Below are 22,949 nucleotides of genomic sequence, written 5' to 3'. Positions count from 1 at the left end.
GCAAGGGAGCAGTCGTGCTCGCGGAGGAACCGGACACCAAGCGCGGCAGAGACCAGCCCGAGTCATCGAAGAGGAGCCGACCATTCTGCGCCTTCCATAACCTGCATACCCACAACACCAGCAACTGTCAAGAGCTCAGAGCCATTCAAGAAGGACGCTTCGTTCGATGCCCCGAGCGCGGAGACCGGGGCTATGGCCGAGGAGGAGGACGTGGTGGCGGACGCTGGGACGACCATGGCCCACACCAAGAGTGGCACGGCCGGCCTCGTGAGGACCGCTGGCAGGATCAGCCTCGTGAGGGCGCCTGGAGGGACTAGCCTCGTGAGGATCGTCCTCAAGGCAACACTGATCTTCCTCCACTACCGCCACCACACAGAAGGAATGACGACCACCATCAAGACGAGGGGGCTGGGGGCTTCCAGGAGCTGTGCGCTGTCGCCTGCATCTTGGGCGGAGCTCAAGCCCCAGCCTCGCAGCGTATCTTCAAACAGTTTGCTCACGAAGTGAATGCAGTCCTCCCCAAGATCGAGGCCACACACCCGCTCAGATGGTCCAAATGCCCCACCACGTTCAGTTCGGCAGATCAGCTCAAGTGCGCAGCTACTGCAGGCGTCCTCCCAATGCTTTGTTCACCGGTCATCAGCAACGTGCAAGTTACCAAGACCCTCATCGACGGTGGCCCATGGCTCAATGTCCTGTCTGTCGACACGTTCGACAACCTCCAAGTGCCATATGACTAGCTTCAGCCTACCAAACCTTTCTCAGGAGTGACCGACGACTGTACTACCCCGATCGGGCAGGTCCGCCTCCCCGTTACCTTTGGAGAACGCAATAACTACCACACCGAACTCATCGACGTCGACGTCGCCTACATCCGCCTGCCATACAACGCCATCCTCGGGTATCCAGCCCTGGCCAAGTTCATGGCGGTGACCCATCATGGCTACAATGTCCTCTAGATGCCGGGAAGCGGCGGAATCATCACAGTCCCATGCGAGGAAAGAGACGCGGTGTGCTCCCTCGAGCATGCCTTCCAAGCTGCAGCAATCAACGACCCCGACAACCAGGGTGAGCGCCCTCCTGAGGCCATGTAACACCCCGGATGTAACTTGCCATATTTGTAACTCCGACTCTGCCATTTTCGGCTTTAAGTTATGATATTCCCTTCGTGGTTGGGTTTGTCTTCGTTTTGCATTTTGTTCATGTCATGCATTGTAACGCCCTCGATGCGGCTATATCTCCCACATGTTGAAGCACGACTTAGAGGCATAACCGCATTGAAAGCAATGTCGCAAGTGAGGTAATCTTCACACAACCCACGTAATACATAAGGGACAGAGATACATAGTTGGCTTACACTCTCCACTTCACACAATTACATGAATAAAGCATTACATCATCCAAATACAATCAAGGCCCGACTACGGAGCCAAAATAAAAGAAGACTACCCCAAAAGCTACACAGATCCCCGATCGACCCCAACTGGGCTCCACTACTGATCAACTAGAACGAAACAACACAAAGGGCAAGATCTTCATCGAGCTCCTCCTGAGCTTGGTTGCGTCATCTGCACGGTTCAACGACACCTGCAAGCTGGTTTTGGAAGTATCTGTGAGTCACGGGGACTCAGCAATCTCGCACCCTCGCGATCAATACTATTTAAGCTCAAGGGTAAGGTAAAGGTATGAGGTGGAGCTGCAGCAAGTGACTAGCATATATGGTGGCTAACCTATTCGCAAAAGAGAGCGAGAAGAGAAGGCAAAAGCACGGTCGAGAAACTATGATCAAGAAGTGATCCTAGAACAACCTACGTCAAGCATAACTCCAACACCGTGTTCACTTCCCGGACTCCACCGGAAAGAGACCATCACAGTTACACACGCGGTTGATGTATTTTAATTAAGGTCAACTTCATGTTTTCTACAACCGAACATTAACAAATTGCCATCTGCCCATAACCGCGGGCACGCCTTTCGAAAGTTCAAAACCCTGCAGGGGTGTCCCAACTTAGCCCATCACAAGCTCTCACGGTCAACGAAGGATATTCCTTCTAGCGGGAAGACCCGATCAGACTCAGAATCCCGATTACAAGACATTTCGACAATGGTAAAACAAGACCAGCAAAGCCGCCCGATGCACCGACAAATCCCGATAGGAGCTGCACATATCTCGTTCTCAGGGCACACCGGATAGGTCAAGCTACGAGTAAAACCAACCCTCAAGTTGCCCCGAGGTGGCCCCGCAGGCTGCCCGTTTTGGACCAACACTCAGAGGAGCACTGGCCCGGGGGGGGGGGGGTTAAAATAAAGATGACCCTCGGGCTCGCGAAAACCCAAGGGAAAGTTATAGGTTGTTAGTGCAAATGGTAAAACCAAGGTTGGGCCTTGCTGGAGGAGTTTTATTCAAGGCGAACTCTCAAGGGGTTCCCATTATAACCCAACCGCGTGAAGAACGCAAAATCCGGGAACATAACACCGATATGACGGAAACTAGGGCGGCAAGAGTGGAACAAAACACCAGGTATAAGGCCGAGCCTTCCACCCTTTACCAAGTATATTGATGCATTTATTAAATAAGAGATATTGTGATATCCCAACAAGTAAACATGTTCCAACAAGGAACACCATCTCCATGTTCCAACAAGGAACAAACTTCATCTTGACCTGCAACTAACAACGCTATAAGAGGGGCTGCGCAAAGCGGTAACATAGCCAAACAATGGTTTGCTAGGACAAGGTGGGTTAGAGGCTTGGCTTAACAATATGGGAGGCATGATAAGGAAGTGGTAGGTATCGCAGCATAGGCATGGCAAAAGAGCGAGCAACTAGCAAGCAAAGATAGAAGTGATTTCGAGGGTATGGTCATCTTGCCTGAAATCCCACAAGAAGAACGAGTCCATGAAGAAGACAAATGGACGTAGTCGAACGGGTCCTCACAAACGCGACATTATCGGAACCAACCCGAAGAAGCAACACCGGAAAGAAGCACACAACATAGTAAACAAACCACACATGAACATGGTATGATATGCGGGATGCGGTATGCGATGCATATGCATGATTTGCAAAGGAATGATAGAACCTGGCCTCAACTTGGAAATTTAAGAGTGCCACTGGAAAGGTGAGGTGATTTCGGTTGAAATCGATATAAAGATCACCGGAATCGGATGCACGGTTTGGAAATGGCAAGCAAAACAAATATGGCACCGGTCTGCGATAAACAGCAAGTAGCCAACTAAATGTACCACGATAATTATGCTACAACACTCAAACATGACAACAAAATACATGGCAGGGATCCACTCATGATGCTTGACAAAAGATGAAAACTGAGCTACGGCTAGTTCATCCATTAACAGGTTCAAACAAGCATGGGAAAAGTGCAAATGATAACAGGTTTCAGACTTGTGAAATTAACACAAGTCTGGAATTTATCATCAGGAAGCACATTTTAGAGCATGAAAACTACATGCTCCGAGAACTTAACATGGCAAGGCAAGGCATGGCATGAAGCTACTCAAAGCACTTAACAAAAGTCCCTTGGTGACCTTGAGCCAAAAGGGATCAGAAAATACAATTGCAAGCATGTGAACATGGCAAAAACATAAACAGATTCAGACTTAATGAAAAACTGGAGCATGCAAAACAGTTAACGAGTAGGCATGTTTACGAGCTCGATACACTCACTACAGAGCACGGCATGACAAACTAAGCATACACCCGTCAAGAATACATGGCATAGAAGCTAGACATGGCAAGAACAACAAAATAGCATGCACGGATCAATATCAACATCCTCAGCAAAATCGCTAAACATGTCAACAATCTGTCAGGATTCGCTTTATAGCAAAAGTAGAGCTCGATTGACTCAAGCTAGGGTGCTCCATAAATTCAAACAAAGACATGGATGGATAGAGCACCACAATGTTAACAAATAATCCTTACTGATCATCCTCAAAAGAGGCACGGATCACTAGGAAACAACATGAACATATGGCATAACGACAAAAACAGGACAAGGACTTTGTGAAATTCTAAGTCCCTGAAATCAGCATTACCGATTACGCTACTTTGCAAGATCGTGATAGTCACCACAAATATCACAAAAATACATGGGAAACACCTCTGTAAAGATGGCATGGCATATAACAAAACATATGTAGAGCTCAGGGTCATAGCATGCACACATTAATCATGACAAAAATGACAAAAAGCTATTTGATGAAACAGATCTGACAAATTTATCACATAGCCCTCTTCCAATGACATTTAGGGCATCAAGATGAGCTCAAATGAAAATGATGAAATGAGATGAAATGATGTACTCGTCGAGACGAACATTTTGATATGCTACACGCACAAATCGGAGCTACGATGAGGAAATTATGACATGCGGGAAAATGCAAAATAACTAGGGTTTCGGGCGAGGAAGTCAACCCACACGATCCAGATCTGGATCCAGATCGGGCTGGCGCGGATTTCGAGGATGCTCGCCGGAAACATTGTTCACCGGGGACGGGAAAGACGCCGGAGCTCGGGGCTGATGAGGAGAGGAAGCCGGGGCGGCGAGGAGGTGACGCCGGCGCGGTGGCGCGCGACATTCTGCGGCGTCGGCGGCAACCGGTGGCCTCGGGCGGCGCGGTGCCGACGAAGGTTGGCGGCGGCGGGGCGCGTCTGGCGGCGGCGGCGACCGGCGGCCTCAGGCGGCGCGGTGCCGGCGAAGGTCGTCGGCGGCGGGGCGCATCTGGCGGCGGCGACGGGGCGCATCGCCGGCGTGCGGGCGTGGGGCAGCTGGGCCTGGAGCGGCTCGGGCGGGCCGGCCGTGGGCTCCACGGGCCCGGCGGCGCGGGAGGAGAGAGAGGGGAGGCGCGGCGCTGGCGCTGGTGACATGGCGTGCTGTGAGTGGAGGGGGGCGGCGGCGGGGGCGACGTGGCAGCGTGCCATTGGTCGGGCGACGTGGCCGGACGGGGTGGACATGTCCGGCCGTCAGGCGGACGTGTCCGGCGGCACAAGGAGGACGGAGGTTAGGGTTAGACTGCGCGAAAATTTCGGGGAAGCCACATATTTATAGGTAGAGGGAGCTAGGAGAGTCCAAATGAGGTGCGGTTTTCGGCCATGCGATCGTGATCGAACGACCGAGATGATGGAGGGGGTTTAGGTGGGTATTGGGCCAAATTGGAGGGGTGTTGGTATGCAACACACACGAGGCCTTTTTGGTCCCTCGGTTAACCGTTGGAGTATCAAACGAAGTCCAAATGTCAGGAAACTTGACAGGCGGTCTACCGGTAGTAAACCAGGGCCGCATGACAAGTCTCGGTCCAACCCGAAAACATCTGACACCCGCACACGAAAAGAGGTAGAAAGGGGCACCGGGTGACATAGGAGCGCTAGATTGTAAAACGGACAACGAGGAAAATGCTCGGATGCATGAGATGAACATGTATGCAAATGAAATGCACATGATGACATGATATGCAATGCATGACACGCAAGCAATGACAAGGCAACAACAGCAAATAACTAGAGGACACCTGGCGCAACGGTCTCGGGGTGTTACATGCATGTCATATCATGTCATCATGTGCATCGCATTTGCATACGTATTCACCTCATGCATCCGAGCATTTTCCCCGTTATCCGTTTTACAATCCGACACTCCTACCTCCTCCGGCGTACCCCTTTTGTCTCTTTTTTGTGAGAGGGTGTTAGACATTCTCAGAATGGACTAAGATTTTCCAAGTGGCCTTGGTACACCACCGGTAGACCGCCTGTCAAATTTCGTGCCATTTGGAGTCCGTTTGATGCTCCAACGGTTAACCGGGTAACCGCAAAGGCCTCTTGTGTGTTGCAGCCCAACACCCCTCCAAAACGGCCCAATATCCCATCCAAACCTCTCCCATGTCCTCCTCCATCGGATCACGATCACGTGGGCAAAAAATACACTCCATTTGGACACTCCTACCTCCTCCTACCTATAAATATGTGCACCCCGTCCAAATTCGCGGTCCAAACCCTAAATCTTCCCCTGCGCGCCGCGCCGGACATGTCCGCCGGACGCCGGACACGACCAGCCACCGCCCCGCCCAATCCAAGCTCGCCACGTGGCCTCTCCTTCGCCCCGCGCCCGCCGGACCTCCGGGCCCATCGCTGGCCCCCGCGGCCCGCGCCCTTCGCGCGCCTCGCCCCGTCGCCCGATCTCCAGCGCCGCCTCCCCCGAGCACCTAGCCGCGCCGCCTCCCGCCGGCAAGCTCGCCGCGCGCGCCGTCCGCCGGCCGCCTTCCCTACCGCGCCACCCGCACGCCGCCTTCTCCCTGTGTTCCGCCCCCCGGAGGAGTTCCGCCGCCGCCCATCGTCAGATCCGGCGCGGGAGCCCGAGCCCGGCCGGATCCACCGCCCCCACCGGCGACGACCTCGCCGGAGACGCTGCCGCCGCCGCTCGGGTCCTCCTTTGCCTCGACCCAGCCCGATCCGCTGCGCCTCCGCGACCCGATCCGGCCCGTTGACTTTTTCGCAGGGTAAAATTTTGGCTAAGTCCTTAATCCTTTGTATTCTGGTGCCCATTTTGACCTGCTGTAACCTCTTGTGTGATGCTCCGTTTCATGCATGTAATATATCAAAATGTTCATTGGGATATGCTCTTCATTTCATTCCATTGTGGCATGCTTGTTTGAGTCCATCTTGATGCCCAAATCGCTGATGCAAGAGTGCTATAAGTTGTTAGGTGCTGTTACTTAGCAGAGTATGAGGATTTGGCATTTTTGTCATATTTGATGTGTGCATCTTATGGCATCTGCTCTACATGTGTTTTGATCTATGCCATGCTATCTTTACAGGGGTGCTTGCCATGTATTTTTGTGATCAATGTGGTGACTAGCACAAGCATGCATACTAGCCTTCGTGATATTGCTGATTTCAGGGACTTAGGATTTTGCCAAGTCCTTGTTCTGCTGTTATTTTTATGCCATGTAAACATGATGCTACAGTGAGATCCATGCTTGTTTTGACTTGCTTCAGTAAGGATGTTTTGGACATATGGTTGTGCTCTATCCATCAATGTCCCTGTTTGCAATTATGGAGTACCCTAGCATGTTTTAATCTTGCTCTACTTTTGCTACAAAATGTTCCTGGCAGATTGTTTACATGTTAATCAATTTTGTCATGGTTGTTGCTGTTGATCCATGCATGTTATGGACTTCCTCTTTCCATGGTTAGCTTCATGAACATGTCTTCTTCATGATACTATGCTTATATTGTCATGTAATGCCTTGTGGTGAGTGATTCGAGCTCACCAAGGTGCCTTCATAATTCTGTTTATGCCATGCTCAGTTTTCTGCTAAGTCTGAAACTGTTAACGAAACTTGCTATGTTTACATGGGTTCCATCATATCTTCTGTGCCTTTTTGGCTCATGATCAGTAAGTGGCTTTTGTTCTATGCATTTAGTAGATTCATGCCATGCCTTGTTTTGCTATGATATGTTTCTGTAGCATGTTGTTTGCTTGCTCTAAACATGGCTACCTGATGTTATTCCTGGCATGTTAGTATTTTCACTAAGTCTGTGAAGCTAATATATTTTGCACTTTTCCCATGCTTGTTTAACCTTCTCTTGTGTGTTTTAGCCATATCTCAGTGTTCATGTTTTGTCAAGCATCTTGAGTAGATCACTGCCATGTGCTTTGTTGCTATGTTGGAGTGCAGTAGCTTAGTTTCTTGTTGCATTCTAGATGGCATCGTGTTGTTAATCACATAATTGTGCCATTCTTGTTTTGCTTTCCATTTGCAAACCGTGCATCCGATTCCGGTGACCTTTATATCGATTTCGACCGAAATCAACTCATCTTTCCAGCGGCACACTTGGTTTGCCAAGTTGATGCCTTGTTCATCCATTTCCTTCCGGAGCATGCATTTGCATTGCATATCACATCTCGCATATCATGCCATGCTTTGCATCATGTTGCTTGCGCATTGCACCGTGATTGATTGTTGGTCCTTTGCTTGTGTTCTCGCCTTGGGTAGAGCCGGGAGACGAGTACGTGATCGAGGAGCCTGTTGAGTATGCTAACGAAGATCATGCTTTCATCAACTTTGAGAACTTTGCAGGCAAGATGACCATACCCTCGAAATCACTTCTATCTTTGCTTGCTAGTTGTTCGCTCCATTGCTATGCCGCGCTACCTACCACTTGCTATATCATGCCTCCCATATGCCATGTCAAGCCTCTAACCCTCCTTTCCTAGCAAACCGTTGTTTGGCTATGTTACCGCTTTGCTCAGCCCCTCTTATAGCATTGCTAGTTGCAGGTGAAGATGAAGTTTGTTCCATGTTGGAACATGGATATGTTGGGATATCACAATATCTCTTATTTAATTAATGCATATATATACTTGGTAAAGGGTGGAAGGCTCGGCCTTATGCCTGGTGTTTTCTTCCACTCTTGCCGCCCTAGTTTCCATCATACCGGTGTTATGTTCCTTGATTTTGCGTTCCTTACGCGGTGGGGTGTTATAGGAACCCCTTGACAGTTTGCTTTGAATAAAACTCCTCCAGCAAGGCCCAACCTTGGTTTTACATTTTCCTAACAACCTATATCCTTCTCTTGGGTTTTCGCGAGCCCGAAGGTCATCTTTAGTTAACCCCCCGGGCCAGTGCTTCTCTAAGTGTTGGTCCGAACTGGGCGATGTCTGGCGCCCCCTGGGCAACCAAGGTCTATGCCAACCCGACATCTTGCCCATCCGGTGTGCCCTGAGAACAAGATATGTGTAGCTCCTATCGGGATTTGTTGGCACATTCGGGCGGTCTTGCTGGTGTTGTTTTACCATTGTCGAAATGTCTTGTAACCGGGACTCCGAGACTGATCGGGTCTTCCCGGGAGAAGGAATATCCTTCGTTGACCATGAGAGCTTGTGATGGGCTAAGTTGGGACACCCCTGCAGGGTTTTGAACTTTCGAAAGCTATGCCCGCAGTTATGGGCAGATGGGAATTTGTTAATGTCCGGTTGTAGAGAACTTGAAACTTAACTTAATTAAAATGAATCAACCGTGTGTGAAGCCATGATGGTCTCTTTTCGGCGGAGTCCGGGAAGAGAACATGGTCTCATGTTATGTTTGAACGTAAGTAGCTTCAGGATCACTTCTTGATCACTACTAGCTTCTCGACCGTGCTTTGCTTCTCTTCTCGCTCTCTTTTGCGTAAGTTAGCCACCATATGCTAGTGCTTGCTGCAGCTCCACCTCACTACCCCTTTCCTACCTTTAAGCTTAAATAGTCTTGATCGCAAGGGTGTGAGATTGCTGAGTCCCCGTGACTCACAGATACTTCCAAACCGATGCAGGTGCCGATGATGCCAGTGTAGGGGATGCTACCGAACTCAAGTGGGAGTTCGACAAGGATTTGGGCCGTTACTATGTTTCTTTCCCGGATGATCAGTAGAGGAGCCCAGTTGGGACGATCGGGGATCTAGCATTTGGGGTTGTCTTTATTTATGTTGGTTCCGTAGTCGGACCTTGATTGTATTCTGGATGATGTATGACTATTTATGCATTGTGTGAAGTGGCGATTGTAAGCCAACTCCTTATCTTTTCCTTATTCAGTGCATGGGATGTGTAAAGATTACCCCTCTTGTGACATGCCTACCATGCGGCTATGCCTCTAAGTCGTGCCCCGACACGTGGGAGATATAGCCGCATTGTGGGTGTTACAGGCCACCTCCAAGAAGAAGAAGCAGTTGCACCACGCAGGGCCTCCCTCCATCACATAGGAAAGCGCGCCCAGCGCCCCTCTTGGGCAGGGCTCGGGGGCTCTCTTCTGGAGGGCCTCATACTTTGCCAACATCAGGAGGGAGGCGCTTGGGCACCACTTGGAGGCATGCTTCACGGCACGTTTCCCTCAGGAGAGCACAAGGCGAGGAGTGCCCACCGTTCTGGAGTTCATCACCAAGACCACTCAGGAACTGCAAGACGCAAGGGCCATGCACGGCAGCCGCCGCTCACCAGGCGCAGCTCCCCGTCCAGGCGAGGATGTCAGGCTGCGTTTCTGCATCGATGTCCCAGGGCTCAACCGGGCCGCCTCTCAGGAGCTTTTCTGGCCTTCGCGCATGGGACGCTATTAGGGCCCACCACACAGCTACATTCGCATGCCTTTTGGCCTGCCAAGCGTGGCGACCGCCTATCAGCGCAACCCGCAGAGCATCCTAGCGGCTCAGGAGGCCAGGCACCACACTGTGCTGACGGAGATGAAGACGGTCCTCAAGGAACCCCCTGGACCCCCAGAGCCTCCCGAGGCTCAGGGCCCCGGTGGCTCATGAGGAGTAGCCCCTTCGCCGCATACCTTCAGCTGCCCCAACTCTCCTTCATCAACAAAGCTAGGTGAGATTTTCCAAGTTCATTCAGCTGGGAGCGCCCCCAGGGCTGCATCATTCCCAGGCCATGTGGGTCCGTCCCTGTGGCATGTATCCCTTTTTATGTCTTTTGCTTACCGTGTTGGGGGCGCCCCTCGGGCTGCATCATCCCCAAGCCGCTCGGGCCTGACCCAGTGGCATGCATCTTCCCTGCATTTACCTGAGATAGGTTGCCTTTCATGCTTAATCTATCTATGACTATCACCTGCTTCATTGTCGCCCACCATGGGAGTCGCACGCCGGCCGTCTTTCTTCAGGACCCTTCGCGTGAGTAAGTTAAGCATGACGTCTGTGCTCGGGCCTATCCCTGCAACGTCGATAAATCCAGCGGCTGAGCTCTGTCTGGCGGGCCGGCCCCGTTCATGTCACCTCCTGGGGCCGTTGGTGCTTACCTTTCTCACGCGATAACCTCAGGAGATTCGTTCGGCGCGGGTTGTCTAACCACCTCGAAGGACCAACACAGTGAACAAGAACCAAGACCAGGCGCAACCCGCCTTGAGGTAGGGCCTCGTGAGTCCTGCGCTGGCTCACGAGTGCCCAGATACACCTCGTCTAGCCCTGCCGTGCAAGCCACGTGTTAGGGCAGGGTTGTACATGATACGTCTCCGTCGTATCTACTTTTACAAACACTTTTCCCTTGTTTTGGACTCTAACTTGCATGATTTGAATGGAACTAACCCGGGCTGACGCTGTTTTCAGCAGAATTACCATGGTGTTATTTATGTGCAGAAACAAATGTTCTCGGAATGACTTGAAACTTCACGGAGCAACTTTTTGGAAAATATAAAAAATACCTGCAAAAGATGAAGGCAGGGGGCCCACCACCAGTCCACGAGGGTGGGGGGCGCGCCTGCCCACCTAGGCCGCGCCCCCTACCTCATGGGCCCCCTGGAGCTCCTCCGACTCTAACTCCAACTCTATATATTGTGTCTCGGGGAGAGAAAAAAATAGAGAGAAGAATTCCTCACGTTTTACGATATGGAGCCGCCGCCAAGCCCTAAAACCTCTCGGAAGGGCTGATCTGGAGTCCGTTCGGGGCTCCGGAGAGGGGAATCCGTCGCCATCGTCCTCATCAACCATCCTCCATCACCAATTTCATGATGCTAACCGCCATCCGTGAGTAATTCCATTGTAGGCTTGCTGGATGGTGATGGGTTGGATGGGATCTATCATGTAATCGAGTTAGTTTTGTTAGGGTTTGATCCCTAGTATCCACTATGTTCTGAGATTGATGTTGCCATGACTTCGCTATGCTTAATTCTTGTCACTAGGGCCTGAGTGCCATGATTTCAGATCTGAACCTATTATGTTTTCATCAATATATGAGAGTTCTTGATCCTATCTTGCAAGTCTATAGTCATCTATTATGTGTTATGATCCGTTAACCCCGAAGTGACAATAATCGGGATACTTACCGGTGATGACCGTAGTTTGAGGAGTTCATGTATTCACTATGTGTTAATGCTTTGTTCCGGTACTCTATTAAAAGGAGGCCTTAATATCCCTTAGTTTCCGTAAGGACCCCGCTACCACGGGAGGGTAGGACAAAAGATGTCATGCAAGTTCTTTCCATAAGCACGTATGACTATATTCGGAATACATGCCTACATTACATTGATGAACTTGAGCTAGTTCTGTGTCAACCTAGGTTATGACTGTTACATGATGAACTGCATCTGGCATAATTCTCCATCACCGATCCATTGCTTACGAGCTTTCCATATACTGTTCTTCTCTTATTTACTTTCCCGTTGCTATTGCTATCATCACTACAAAATACCAAAAACATTACTTTTACTACTGTTACCTTTTGCTACCGTTACCACTACTATCATATTACTTTGCTACTAAATACTTTGTTGCAGATATTAAGTTTCTAGGTGTGGTTGAATTGACAACTCAGCTGCTAATACTTGAGAGTATTCTTTGGCTCCCCTTGTGTCGAATCAATAAATTTGGGTTGAATACTTTACCCTCGAAAACTGTTGCGATCCTCCATACTTGTGGGTTATCAAGACTATTTTCTGGCGCCGTTGCCGGGGAGCATAGCTCTATTCTTTGAGTCACTTGGGATTTATATCTGCTTATCATTATGAAGAACTTGAAAGATCCAAGAACTAAGATTTATCCCTCAACTACGAGGGGAGGGAAAGAACACCGGATGAAGATGAAATTCTATTGAATAATATGTTGACAAATGAAAATAATTGGACACCTCTAGAGCCAATTCTCGAGCCTATTCCTAAACCCACTCCGAAGAAGAGGGGTATTCTATTTCTCAGTCCTAAAGATATGCAAGAGGCAAAGATATCTATGAAAGAAAAAGGTATTAAAGCTGAAGATGTTAAGAATTTACCTCCTATTGAAGAAATACATGGTCTTAATTTACTGCATGTTGAAGAAACATATGATCTTAATCCATTACCTATTGAAGAAACTTATGGTCTTGATAACCCGACACAGGTAGTAAAGGTAAATTCTCTCTATAGATATGATAAAGCTGAAATCCCATTTACTAAGTTTGCTAGCCCATGCTTAGATGAGTTTGATAAATTTATGGTTAAGCAAGAAGATTTTAATGCTTATTTTGTTAGACAATTGAAATACAATTCAAATATGCTTGAACACTTGGGTGATTATATGGCTAATGTCAAAGGTGAACTTAAACTTATTAGTAAACACGCTTCTATGGTTACCACTCAAGTAGAACAAGTACTTAAAGCTCAAAATGATTTGCTCAATGAATTGAATAGTAAGAATAATGACAATGCTGTTAGAGTTATGACTAGAGGTGGTAAAATGACTCAGGAACCTTTGTATCCTGAAGGCCACCCTGAGAGAATTGAACAAGATTCTCAGAGAAATAATATAGATGCACCTAGTCCTTCTAAAAGGAAGAAAAAGAAAAATGATAGGACTTTGCATGCTTCTAGTGAACCTATTATTGAAACACCTGAGAATCCAAATGATATTCCTATTTCCAATGCTGAAACACAATCTGGTAATGAACCTGAAACTAGTGATAATGTTAATGATGATGCTCAACCTAGTAATGATAATGATATAGAAATTGAACCTGTTGTTGATCTTGATAACCCACAATCAAAGAATCAATGTTATGATAAGAAAGACTTTGTTGCTAGGAAACATGGTAAAGAAAGAGAACCATAGGTTTAGAAACCCATGCCTTTTCCTCCCAAACCATCCAAGAAAAAGGATGATGAGGATTTTGAGCGTTTTGTTGAAATGATTAGACCTATCTTTTTGCGTATACGATTAACTGATATGCTCAAAATGAATCCTTATGCTAAGTATATGAAAGAAATTGTTACAAATAAAAGAAAGATACCGGAAGCTGAAATTTCCACCATGCTTGCTAATTATACCTTTAAGGGTGGAATACCAAAGAAACTTGAAGATCCCGGTGTACCAACTATACCATGCTCCATTAATGGAAACTATGTTAAAACTGCTTTATGTGATCTTGGAGCCGGTGTTAGTATTATGCCTCTCTCTTTATATCATAGACTTGATTTGAATAAGTTGAAACCTACTGAAATATTGCAAATGGCTGATAAATCAACTGTTATACCTGTCAGTATTTGTGAGGATGTGTCTGTTGTAGTTGCAAACGTTACTATTTTAATGGACTTTGTTATTATTGATATTCCCGAGGACAATAGTATGTCTATTATTCTTGGAAGACCCTTTTTGAATACTGCAGGGGCTGTTATTGATTGCACTAAAGGCAATGTCACTTTTCATGTTAATGGTAATGAGCATACGGTACACTTTCCAAGGAAACAACCTCAAGTTCATAGTATCAACTCTATTAGAAAAATTCCATCGATTATATTTGGAGGTTTTGAATTTCCTCTTCCTACTGTTAAGAAGAAATATGATATTCTTATTATTGGGGATGTGCATATCCATGTTGTGGTAACATAGTGTTATTCGAAATTTCTTTGGTTCCATGTTATTCGGAATGAGTTCGTTAACAAGACTTGATCAACCTTGTTAGTGGATTCCTTTTGATGAGCATGAGATGGATGAAACTAGAAGGCACAACCTTCTGTACCCTCCTTTTACTTTCTGTTATTTATATTAAACAAAATAAAAATAGTATTTTCCTGTCTGTTATCTGATTATTTGTGCAATATAAAAATACCCCAAAATAAAAGTTCTCCAAATGCCCTGAAATTTAAATACGATTTTTTATGGAATATTTGAGAATATTTGGCACTGAGAACACAGCAGGGGGGTCAACCACCTGCCCACGAGGGTGGAGGGCGTGCCCTACCCCCCTGGGCGCGCCCCCTGCTTTGTGGGCCCACGGTGGCCCTCCTCCACTTATCCTTTCACCCACACACTCCTTCTTCCTCCCCCAAACATGAATAACCAGCTCAAACCCGAGTCCAAGCTCGTTTTGCCGCCATTTTCGATCTCCTTGCTCAAAGCACCTCTCACAAAACTGCTTGGGGAGATTGTTCCTTGGTATGTGACTCCTCCATTGGTCCAATTAGTTTTTGTTCTAGTGCTTTATTCATTGCAAAATTTTGCTGCTTAGGCGACCCTGTTCTTGAGCTTGCATGTCAAATTTATATGGTCAAAAGTAGTTTTGATGCATGATATAGGCCCTAGGCACTTGTAGGAGTAGTTGCTATCAAAATTATTGAGTTTGGTTTACTTCTATTTTGAAGTTACTAAAAAATTTCAGAATTTTTCAGAGGAAGAAAAATGCTTAGGAAAATGTTTCAGGGTGGTTCCTCAAGGAAGCAAGGACCCAGGCTTGCAATGCGTGATGCTGATGAAGAGCCACCAAGAGATGCTCCAGTGCATCCTTGTGAGTGGCCTTCTAAAAATTTTATGGATTGAGCAGGAATTAAGGAAGAATTCAACGCATATTTGCGTAATGCCGATCTTGTGAGCTTCGAGGAAGAGAAGTGCAGCCAGTATCACAATCTCACTAGTAGCTTTGTGAGGAGGTTTGAATTTTCATCTTCACGTAATTCTCCAACTGTCATGTTTGATCTTTATGAAAATTCTTATACTATGGACTTAGAGGATTTTACCACTGCTTGCAAACTTCCACAATGGGGTAGTATAAGGGATCCTCGCAAATCTGAATTTAGAGATTTTCTTGCTGGTATAACTGTGGGGGAATCTAGAGATATAACAGAAACTACCATAGGGAGCATTCACTTTCCTGCTATACATTATTTTGCTCTCTTCATAGATAGATGCATTAATGGTAAAGATGAGGCATGTCACATGTGTGTCCCTGACCTCAGTATTCTTAGGAGTGCTGTGTTAGGAGACAAATCTTATAATTTGGGAGCCATTGTTGCATGTAGGTTGCATCTTAATAGATTTAATGGAGATTTCTTTGGAGGAATTTATGCAACCCGCGTAGCTAATTTTCTTGGTATAGCCATACACGAAGATGATATTGAATTACCCCCTGCTTACCTAGACTTTAATGCTATGGTTCATCACCAGTTTGTCGAGAGGAATGAATCACCTCTCTAGTATCGACTAATCTTTGACAGACGTCGTGCTGTCCATATTACTCTCCCTGCTACTGCCTTCTTTGATCATCAGGCAAAAGGAAGATATGTTATTACCAGAGAGGAGGCAGATGAGTACGATAGGAGAGCAGAGGCCGCTCGTCGCCATGCTGCATCTCAGGAGACGATAGCCGCTGCATCTCAGTATGACCCCAGCTATTATTATGGATATCCGCCAGGCCAGCCGTGGCCATAGACCAACTTAGGCCAAAAGCCTAAGCTTGGGGGAGTATGTATTTCTCACCAACATTACATTTATGTTCACACACTTATTGCTAGATGTCGGTGCTCATACTTTTTCATTGTATCATCCATGCTAGTTTAATTTCCTTTTTATGCTTTCTTATTGTGCGTTTAATAAACCTTAAGAAAAAAAATCAAAAAATTAGTTGTAGCTTTTAATTAGTTTACTTTCCATGCCTATAGTAGTAATTAAAAAGAAACCCCAAAAAGATTTCATGTTCTTCTTTTACTTGTTGGGAGCTCTCCCGTGTAAATAGTTTTATTTCTTTTCTTTTCTTTGGGGGTCGATAGGAGAAGACCATAATTAAATTGTTGAAGTGGCCCTTATATGCATTATTGTTGATCTGACAACAGAGCCCATATTGCCTTGTCTTCTCCTGTTTATTGAATGCTTGCAGATTCTAGCTTAGTCCAATGCACGTGCACTATTATTATTATTCACATCGTTCGGTCGTGCAAGTGAAAAGCAATTATGATGATATATGATGGGCTGACTAAGATGAGAAAAACTGGTATGAACTCGACCTCTTTTGTTTTTGTAAATATGATTAGTTCATCGTTCCTGATTCAGCCTATTATGAATAAACATGTTTGCAATGACAACTAGAGATCATAGTTTCTTGTGCCATGCTTGATTAGCTATGAGTTATAATGGTTAACCTTGCGTGCCAACATGCTATTAAAATGGTTATGATGTGGTATGATAGGGTGGTATCCCCCTCTGAATGATTTAAGTGACTTGACTTGGCATATGTTCACGCATGTAGTTGAAACAAAATCAACATAGCCTTCATGATATTTATGTTCATGGTGGATTATATCCTACTCATGCTTGCATTCGGTGTTGATTAATTTTAATGCATGTTCATGACTGTTGTCGCTCTCTAGCTGGTCGCTTCCTAGTCTTTTGCTAGCCTTCACTTGTATTAAGCGGGAATACTGCTTGTGCATCCAATCCCTTAAACCCCAAAGTTATTCCACATGAGTCCACTATACCTACCTATATACGGTATCTACCTGCCATCCCAAGTAAATTTGTATGTGCCAAACTCTAAACCTTCAAATAAATATCCTATTTTGTATGCTCGAATAGCTCATCTATCAACTAGGGTTGTCCGTATCTTCCATGTTAGGCGGGTTATTCTCAAGAGGAGTGGACTCCGCTACTCACTCACGAGAAAGTGGCTGGTCACCGGGATGCCCAGTCCCATGCTTTATGCAAACTAAATCAAAATAATTGCAAACAAAACTCCCCCTGGGACTCTTGTTAGTTGGAGGCACTCGTTGTTTCGAGCAAGCCATGGATTGATGCTTGTTGGTGGAAGGGGGAGTATAAACTTTACCATTCTGTTTGGGAACCGCCTATAATGTGTGTAGCATGGAAGATATTGCCATCTCTTGGTGGTTACGTTGACAATGAAAGTATACCGCTCAAAATATTATTCATCTCTATTTCAAAACCGAGCTCTGGCACCTCTACAAATCCCTGCTTCCCTCTGCGAAGGGCCTCTCTATTTAGTTTTATGCTGACTCATCATCCTCTTATTAAAAAGCACCAGTTGGAGAGCACTGCTGTCATTTGCATTCATTACTGTTAGTTTACATTGAGTATGACTTGACTGGATCTCTTTTACCATGAATTACAATGTCTATTCAGTCCTTGGTCTTTAAAGGTGCTCTGCATTTATGTTTTGCAGTCTCAGAAAGGGCTAGCGAGATACCATCTTGTTATATCATATTATGATTGTTTTGAGAAAGTGTTGTCATCCAACATTTATTATTATTGCTTGCTAGTTGATTATGCTATTGATATGAGTAAACTTGAGACCTAAGCATTATTGCGAATGTGGTTAGTTATAATCTTTGCTGAAAACTTGAATGCTGGCTTTACATAATTACAACAACAAGAGCAAACAGAGTTTGTAAAAGTTTTTCTTTATCACTTTCAGTTTATCAACTGAATTGCTTGAGGACAAGCAAAGGTTTAAGCTTGGGGGAGTTGATACGTCTCCGTCGTATCTACTTTTCCAAACACTTTTGCCCTTGTTTTGGACTCTAACTTGCATGATTTGAATGGAACTAACCCGGACTGGCGCTGTTTTCAGCAGAATTACCATGCAGAAACAAACGTTCTCGGAATGACCTGAAACTTCACGGAGCAACTTTTTGGAAAATATAAAAAATACCTGCAAAAGATGAAGGCCAGGGGGCCCACTACCTGTCCACGAGGGTGGGGGGCGCGCCTGCCCCCCTAGGGCGCGCCCCCTACCTCTTGGGCCCCCTGGAGCTCCTCTGACTCCGACTCCAACTCTATATATTGTGTTTCGAGAAGAAAAAATTCAGAGAGAAGAATTCGTCGCGTTTTACGATACGGAGCCGCCTCCAAGCCCTAAAACCTCTCGGGAGGGCTGATCTGGAGTCCGTTCAGGGCTCCGGAGAGGGAAATCCGTCGCTATCGTTCTCATCAACCATCCTTCATCACAAATTTCATGATGCTCACCGCCGTGCGTGAGTAATTCCATCGTAGGCTTGCTGGACGGTGATGGGTTGGATGGGATCTATCATGTAATCGAGTTAGTTTTGTTAGGGTTTGATCCCTAGTATCCACTATGTTCTGAGATTGATGTTGCCATGACTTCGCTATGCTTAATGCTTGTCACTAGGGCCCGAGTGCCATGATTTCAGATCTGAACCTATTATGTTTTCATCAATATATGAGAGTTCTTGATCCTATCTTGCAAGTCTATAGTCACCTATTATGTGTTATGATCTGTTAACCCCGAAGTGACAATAATCGGGATACTTACCGGTGATGACCGTAGTTTGAGGAGTTCATGTATTCACTATGTGTTAATGCTTTGTTCCGATACTCTATTAAAAGGAGGCCTTAATATCCCTTTGTTTCCGTAAGGACCCCGCTGCCATGGGAGGGTAGGACAAAAGATGTCATGCAAGTTCTTTTCCATAAGCACGTATGACTATATTCGGAATACATGCCTACATTACATTGATGAACTGGACCTAGTTCTGTGTCACCCTAGGTTATGACTGTTGCATGATGAACCGCATCTGGCATAATTCCCCATCACCGATCCATTGCCTACGAGCTTTCCATATATTGTTCTTCGCTTATTTACTTTCCCGTTGCTATTGCTATCATCACTACAAAATACCAAAAACATTACTTTTACTACTATTACCTTTTGCTACCGTTACCACTACTATCATATTACTTTGCTACTAAATACTTTGCTGCAGATATTAAGTTTCCAGGTGTGGTTGAATTGACAACTCAGCTGCTAATACTTGAGAGTATTCTTTGGCTCCCCTTGTGTCGAATCAATAAATTTGGGTTGAATACTTTACCCTCGAAAACTGTTGCGATCCCCTATACTTGTGGGTTATCAGTACATCCTACCTTTTGAGCACTGCGTTGGTTTTCCCCGAAGAGGAAGAGATAGTGCAGCAAAGTAGCGTAAGTATTTCCCTCAGTTTTTGAGAACCAAGGTATCAATCTAGTAGGAGGCTACGCGCCAGTCCCTCGTATCTGCACAAAAAAATAAATCCTCGCAACCAACGCAATAAGGGGTTGTCAATCCCTACACGGCCACTTACGAGAGTGAGATCTGATAGATATGATAAGATAATATTTTTGGTATTTTTATGATAAGGATGTAAAGTAAAATAAAAGCAAAGTAAAAAAGCAAAGGAAATAACTAAGTATTGGAAGATTAATATGATGAAGATAGACCCGGGGGCCATAGGTTTCACTAGTGGCTTCTCTCGAGAGCATAAGTATTCTATGGTGGGTGAACAAATTACTATTGAGCAATTGAAAGAATTGAGCATAGTTATGAGAATATCTAGGTATGATCATGTATATAGGCATCATGTCCGAGACAAGTAGACCGACTCCTGCCTGCATCTACTATTATTACTCCACTCATCGACCGCTATCCAGCATGCATCTAGAGTATTAAGTTAATGAAAATAGAGTAACACCTTAAGCAAGATGAGATGATGTAGAGGGATAAACTCATGCAATATGATGAAAACCCCATCTTGTTATCCTCGATGGCAACAATACAATACGTGCCTTGCTGCCCCTACTGTCACTTGGAAAGGACACCGCAAGATTGAACCCAAAGCTAAGCACTTCTCCCATTGCAAGAAAGATCAATCTAGTAGGCTAAACCAAACTAATAATTCGAAGAGACTTGCAAAGATAACCAATCATACATAAAAGAATTCAGAGAAGATTCAAATATTGTTCATAGATAGACTTGATCATAAACCCACAATTCATTGGTCTCAACAAACACACCGCAAAAAAAAGATTACATCGAATAGTTCTCCACAAGAGAGGGGGAGAACATTGTATTGAGATCCAAAAAGAGAGAAGATGCCATCTAGCTACTAACTATGGACCCGTAGGTCTGAGGTGAACTACTCACACTTCATCGGAGGGGCTATGGTGTTGATGTAGAAGCCCTCCGTGATCCACGCCCCCTCCGGCGGAGCTCCGGAATAGGCCCCAAGATGGGATCTTGTGGATACAGAAAGTTACGGCGGTGGAATTAGGTTTTGGCTCCGTATCTAATCGTTTGGGGGTACGTAGGTATATATAGGAGGAAGGAGTATGTTGGTGGAGCAATAGGGGGCCCACGAGGGTGGAGGGCACGCCTGGGGAGGGGGTAGGCATGCCCCCTACCTCGTGTCCTCCTCTTTTGTGTCTTGACGTAGGGTCCAAGTCTCCTGGGTCTTGTTCGTTGAGAAGATCACGTTCCCGATGGTTTCATTCCGTTTGGACTCCGTTTGATATTCCTTTTCTTCGAAACCCTAAAAGAGGCAAAAAACAACAATTCTGGGCTGGGCCCCCGGTTAATAGGTTAGTCCCAAAAATAATATAAAAGTGGATAATAAAGCCCAATAATGTCCAAAACAGTAGATAATATAGCATGGAGCAATCAGTACACGCCCCGGGGGCTCTCCGCGGTAGGGAGTCCCCCACCCACGCACCAGTGGAAGCACCATGCTCCGCATTGGCCGTCGACACTGCCGAGGAGCGGCTATGCCCGTGCACAAGCGGAAGCACTACACTCCACGCTGGTGATAAACAACTGAGGGCGGCCTCACGGCCGTACCAACCACAGGGAGCCCCAGAGCTCAGTGTCCGGCCTCACCGCAACACCTCCCCTCGGGAGAGCCACACGAGGGGGCTGTGCACGGGGGCTGCGCTCAGGTCACGCCCAAGCGTACGCCACCCAACCAGGTCCCTCAGACCTGGTCGTCGCACGCCCCTCCCGAGCTGAGCCTCGGCGAGGGCAAAGGTATGGAGAATGTTTGCACGTCAAGGGGGACTCCTGAGCATCGCGACTCAGGAGCCTAACTGGTCACGTAGCCCCTCACTCCTTGGTCCGTCTTGGTTTTCGGTCGGCCCAATAGCGGTTGAGGTATGCACGGGGCCAGGCTCTGCCGACGTAGAACATTAACCTATCCTCGCGTATCCTTCCTATAAGCTGTTTGCGCGTCAAGGGGGACTCCTGGGCATCGCGACTCAGGAGCCTAACTGGTCACATAGCCCCTCACTCCTTGGTCCGTCCTACTTTTCAGTTGGCCCAACGGCGGTTGAGGTATGCGCGGGGCCGGGCTCTGCCGACGCAGAACACAAAGAAAATAGGAAGAAAATCGCAAAATCTCAAAGCAAATATTACAAGACATATTGTTCTCACAATATCAAACGCGAGTTTAACGCCTCCACGAGGCATGGTGCATGTTGCAGGAATAAAACAGAAAAGCAGCCGCAGGTCACCCCTGGACACCGCCTGCACCTGCAAGAGGTGCCCCCTCCTGGGTAGCGTCGCCTTCACCTACATCACCGGTCGAGGGCGCGGGGCGAAGGCGTCGAACTTCGTCAGCAGGGCCTCCACTTGACCCTTCACGGCTGCGGCGGTAGTCGTGCAGTGTTCATCAGGTACAGGCTCCAGCAGCTCGTCAAGACGAGCGCTGGGGTCAGGAAGGTGCAGGTGGCTGAAGACCCGCGTCAGCGCGGCTGAGGAAAGGACACGAGCCTCTGCCTCTGCCATGGGACCGACGACCTCCACGACTTCCTCGAGCGCCTTCACCAATAAGGGAAGCAACTGAGCAGGGCCATCCTCGTCGGTGGTCAGCAGCCTCTCCAAGCCCTTCTCATACAGTGACTTCAGCGCCATGTGGGACCTCTTCTCGAGGAGCGAGAAGGCCACGCGGTCTTCAGCCAGGACCTTCGTCTTGGCGTCAAGATCGGCCTCCTTCGCCCTCGCCTTCCACTCCAACTCCTCCAGCCGGCTGCGGCATGTGCCTTCGCCAGCTCCCCCAGCTCGGCGTCGCGGTCCTTGATGGCATCCTCCCGGGCTTTAATTTCCTCCTCCTTCGCCTGACGGCCGCGAGCTTCCTCTGCGCGCTCATCACGCAGACTCTTCAGCTCGTTTTCCAGCACCCGACAGCGGTCGTGGGCAGCTTCTGCGTCCTTCATCGCCACCTCGCGATCAGCCGTAGCTTGGGCGACGGCCCACTTCTCCTTCTCGGAGAATGTCGCGGCCTGGCTTAGTGCCGCTCGAACCGCCGAGTCGGAGTGAAGCCAGCCAGAAGCCAGCTCCAGGCGCCCGGCCACCAGGCGCGGGTCCGCGCCCTGGAGATCTTCCCACGGCTGGGCCATCTCCGAAAGGGCACGCTCCAAGACAGCAGAAGAGGCTGAAGAACCTG

This window comes from Triticum aestivum, chromosome 4A (assembly GCF_018294505.1).
Source record: "Triticum aestivum cultivar Chinese Spring chromosome 4A, IWGSC CS RefSeq v2.1, whole genome shotgun sequence".
Classification (NCBI taxonomy): domain Eukaryota; kingdom Viridiplantae; phylum Streptophyta; class Magnoliopsida; order Poales; family Poaceae; genus Triticum; species Triticum aestivum.
This window is presented reverse-complemented; position numbering follows the sequence as displayed.